Source organism: Ovis canadensis, chromosome 11, assembly GCF_042477335.2.
Source record: "Ovis canadensis isolate MfBH-ARS-UI-01 breed Bighorn chromosome 11, ARS-UI_OviCan_v2, whole genome shotgun sequence".
Classification (NCBI taxonomy): domain Eukaryota; kingdom Metazoa; phylum Chordata; class Mammalia; order Artiodactyla; family Bovidae; genus Ovis; species Ovis canadensis.
Window position 1 is genome coordinate 18,756,875 of NC_091255.1, and position 4,708 is coordinate 18,761,582.

Genomic DNA, 4,708 nt, shown 5'->3' on the forward strand with positions numbered 1-4,708 from the left:
GACGTGGGAAGCGTGTGAGATTTCAGTGCTCTTGCGACGCTTTTGATGGGCCCGGTGTGCAGGAGCAAGGAGGACTGCCATTGAGTGCCTTCAACTATGTCCTTTTATCATGAATTCTTGGTTCTTCCTCTGAACTTTGCATGATTTTTAATGAAGATCTCCAGCTCCTTTGGGGGTCTGATGTTACGGTGGTGTGTGAGTTAATTCCATGGAGGAGGATATTTTAAACAGTAAACAAATTCCATCACTTTGAAAAAGAGCCCATTTTGATTGAAAACAGAGCGGAATCAACTGACCTGATCAAATCACACTTGATGTGTGCTGGGGGTAGGGGGACATCTTCCTTCCACTCTTGCTGCTTGCTTCCTGGTGAAAGAAGCCTAATTAACACTCACTCCCTCTTGCTTACCTGGGAAGGAAGAGTGGTTTAATAGGACTGTTGCGTTTCCCAGGAAAGGCTGTGCCTCTCTTCCTCTCCTCTTGAGAGTTCACACTGCTCCTGCACGGTGGGAAGGGGAGGTCCGTTCTGGCCCACCTGTCCATGGCCAAGTGGCCAGATCTGTCAGATTCTGAGTTTGAGTACTGGGTAGCTCATGCTCATTCAGTTCAGTTCAGTTCAGTTCAATCGCTCAGTCGTGTCCGACTCTTTGCAACACCGTGGACTGCAGCATGCAGTCCCTGATCATCACCAACTCCCAGAGCTTACTCAAACTCATATCCATTGAGCGGTGATGCTATCCAACCATCTCATCCTCTGTCATCCCCTTCTCCTCCCACCTTCAATCTTTCCCAGCATCAGGGTCTTTTCAAATGAGTCAGTTCTTCACATCAGGTTGCCAAAGTATTGGAGTTTCAGTTCAGCAAAAGTCCTTCCAATGAATATTCAGGACTGATTTCCTCTAGGATGGACTGGTTGGATCTCCTTGCAGTCCAAGGAACTCTCAAGACTCTTCTCCAACACCACACTTCAAAAGCATCAATTCTTTGGTGCTCAGCTTTCTTCACAGTCCAACTCTCACATCCATACATGACTACTGGAAAAAACCATATCCTTGACTAGACGGACCTTTGTTGGCAAAGTAATGTCTCTGCTTTTGAATATACTATCTAGGTTGGTCATAAATTTTCTTTCATAAATTATGCATCTTCTGATTTCATGGCTGCAATCACCATCTGCAGTGATTTTGGAGCCCAAAAAGACAGTCTATCACTGTTTCCACTGTTTCCCCATCTATTTGCCATGAAGTGATGGGACCAGATGCCATGATCTTAGTTTTCTGAATGTTGAGTTTTAAGCCAACTTTTTCACTCTCCTCTCACTTTCATCAAGAGGCTCTTTAGTTCTTCTTTGCTTTCTGCCATAAGTGTGGTGTCATCTGCATATCTGAGGTTATTGATATTTCTCCCAGCAATCTTGATTCCAGCTTGTGCTTCATCCAGCCTGGCATTTGTCATGATGTACTCTGCATAGAAGTTAAATAAGGAGGGTGACAATATACAGCCTTGACATACTCCTTTCCCAATTTGGAACTAGTCTGTTGTTCCATGTCCAGTTCTAACTGTTGCTTCTTCCTGCATACAGGTTTCTGAGGAGGCAGGAAATGTGGTCTGGTATTCCCATCTCTTGAAGAATTTTCCACAGTTTGTGGTGATCCACACAGTCAAAGGCTTTGGCATAGTCAATAAAGCAGAAGTAGATGTTTTTCTGGAACTCCCTTGCTTTTTTGATGCTCATTGGCCTGACAATATAAGGCTTCCCTGGTGGGGCTCAGATGGTAAAGAATCTGCCTGCAATGCAGGAGATGTGAGCTCAATCCCTGATTCAGGAAGATCCCTTGGAGAAGGAAATGACAACCCTCTCCAGTATTCTTGCCTGGAGAATTTCATGGACAGAGGAGCCTGGTGGGCTACAGTCTATGGGGTTACAGAAAGTAGGACAGGACTGAGTGGCTAACACTTTTTTCTGAATATCAGCTGTATTAGTGATAAAGGGCATTGTTGGTCCTTGTCTAGCTTACTGCTGTCTTATCTCTGATTTAGTTTAAAATCTGCAGAGAAAAGGGGATGACTACTACTTGGGAGCCTCCTCAAAGACCCCAACATTGACTGGAGACCTCCTGGTGGTTAAAAAAGCTTTGTGTTGGGGTGAGATCCTGGCGTCTAGATCCACATCACCGAATTCCTTAGCTGTCAAATGAATAAAGGAGAGTTTACAGGTATTCCTTGGAGTTGAAATGTATCAATTCAGAGCTTGTTCATTGAATGCCTACTATGTGCCAGGGGTGATCAAGATGTACCATCTGTTATCACACAGTTTATAATCTAGCTAGTGTGTATCAGAAAATTTAATGTTCCAAGTGAAATAAAACAACCTCAGAAAAGCTTAAGCAATAAAGAAAATTTATTGGCTCACTGGGGAGGCAGGCACAATTTGGTCCAGGACTCAAACAACAGGTTCCATTGCTTGGTTCTGCTTTCCCTGGGTGAGATCCATTCATTTGTGGCCACACGATGCAACCCTTCCCCTCTCCTGGCAGCTTCCACAATGGCTGCAGAGAAAATAAGACATACTATTTACCATTTGAGCTAAGAGTCCAAGTCCCAAGATTCCCTACACGCTCTGGAGGTCCACTCTGATGAGACCATTCTAGGTCATGTGCATGCATGCTAAGTCAGTTCAGTTGTGTTAGACTCTTTACGACCCTGTGGACCGTAGCCTACCAGGCTCCTCTGTCCATGGGATTCTCCAGGCAAGAATACTGGAGTGGGTTGCCATGCCCTCCTCCAGGAGATCTTCCCGACCCAGGGATCAAACCCTGGTCTCTTACATCTCCTGCATTAGCAGGCAGGTTCTTTACCACTAGTGCCAACTGGGGAGCAGGCCATTCCTAAAGCAATGACTGGGGCTCAGTGTTAGGGATGCACTTATGGGCTTAAACTCACTGAAAGTCAGGGATCCTCAGTGCAGCTGGGCACCCAGGGTGAAGAACTGTGGGGTGTGGGGCATGGTGGGTGTCCAGGTAGCTGGGAGCAGAGCAACCCCCACAGCCATAGTGAGGGTGGCTTTGGGGGCTCCTGAGGCCTTGCCTTGGGCCCCTGGAGGGGTGGGAGGGCCCACCTACAGATGGGATGGGCCCAGGACCTTCCTGGAGGCAGTGTGGGAGGGGACAGCCCTAGGGAGAGCTTTGGGCTGTGCCCTCCCTTCCTACAGCTGTGGGTGTAAAGATAAAAAGAAAACTGAAGAAGAAAAAGAAAAATTGGGGGGCAGGTCTCTTAGGAAGAGAGGAGAGACAGCAACCAATAACTGTCCATGAAAGAAGGAAAAGGCAGTAAGTAAAGTAATTCTGCTCCGAGGGAACACTTCAGCTCACAGAAAACACAGACATTGCATTTTCACCTGGCCAGTCAAGCACAAGCCTCGGAATCAGAGATCTGGATTGCCAGTTCTGTGCAGGGCTCCTTTGCACGGCGGGCCCTCAAATCATGGAGGTTAGTGGACTGTGCTTCTTGGTCTGGCCCCTCAGGAACTGCGCCTCCCGTTGGGTTCTTCTGCTCTGCGATCCCTCCTTTCTTTCTGGAAAGGAGGCTAAGGTGCTTGAGAGGGCCAAGGTGAGAGCCACACAGCGCCTGTCGCTAAATAAACCGAAGCTCACTTGGCCTGTGTTTGCTATTCTGTCTGATTTATGGACATTCGGCCAGCAGTTAGGGGTTAAACATTAACCACACTGGGGCAGACTGGCACCACAGGAGACATGAACCCTGAAGATACACAGGCCTTCAGTGTTGTTTGTCAGTGTGTGTGTGTGTGCATGCTAAGTCACTTCAGTCGTGTCCGACTCTTTGCGACCCCATGGACTGTAGCCAGCCAGGCTCCTCGGTCCACGGGATTCTCCAGGCGAAAATACTAGAGTGGGTTGCCATACCCTCCACCAGGGGATCTTCCTGACCCAGGGATCGAACCCAAGTCTCATGTCTTCTGCATCAGCAGGCTTGTTCTTTACAATTTCCACCACCTGGGAAGCACATTTGTCAATGTGCAAAGTTCAAAAGATCTGTGTAAAAGAATATGTAACCCAAATGAGCTGAAAACAGACAGAAATGCCATCAGACATGCAAGGCAGGAAGATTACTAAGTACCCAGCTACTTCTCAAGAGGTCACAGTACTTGCCAAGTAACTCAAGAGTAGCAGCAGGCCTGAGCAATCCTTCACCTCTTCATTCAACAAATATTTACTTTCTATATAACAAGTTACAGTAAGAACACATAATCAAGCTACCACTTCAATCTCTTTTTTTGGAAGAAAGAAGGAATCTCCTTTTGAACTGTGGTGTTGGAGAAGACTCTTGAGAGTCCCTTGGACTGCAAGGAGATCCAACCAGTCCATTCTGAAGGAGATCAGCTGGGATTTCTTTGGAAGGAATGATGCTAAAGCTGAAATTCCAGTACTTTGGCCACCTCGTGTGAAGAGTTGACTCATTGGAAAAGACTTTGATGTTGGGAGGGATTGGGGGCAGGAGGAGAAAGGGACGACAGAGGATGAGATGGCTGGATGGCATCACTGACTCGATGGGCATGAATCTGAGTGAGCTCCGGGAGTTAGTGATGAACAGGGAGGCCTGGCGTGCTGCGATTCATGGGGTCGCAGAGTCGGACACAATTGAGCGACTGAACTGAACTGAACTGAACTGAAATTATTATAAGAAACCA

General features: G+C 47.1%; 1 long non-coding RNA gene across 1 annotated transcript; it reads right to left on the minus strand.

The window, feature by feature from the left end:
* Nucleotides 1–2,383: 2,383 nt before the first annotated feature.
* LOC138447172 (uncharacterized) lies at nucleotides 2,384–3,655 on the minus strand. Its single transcript, XR_011259697.1, has 2 exons — nucleotides 3,398–3,655; nucleotides 2,384–2,549 (listed from the first exon to the last, which is right to left on the minus strand). It is a non-coding gene; the product is annotated as an uncharacterized lncRNA (long non-coding RNA).
* Between the last annotated feature and the right edge of the window lie 1,053 nt (nucleotides 3,656–4,708).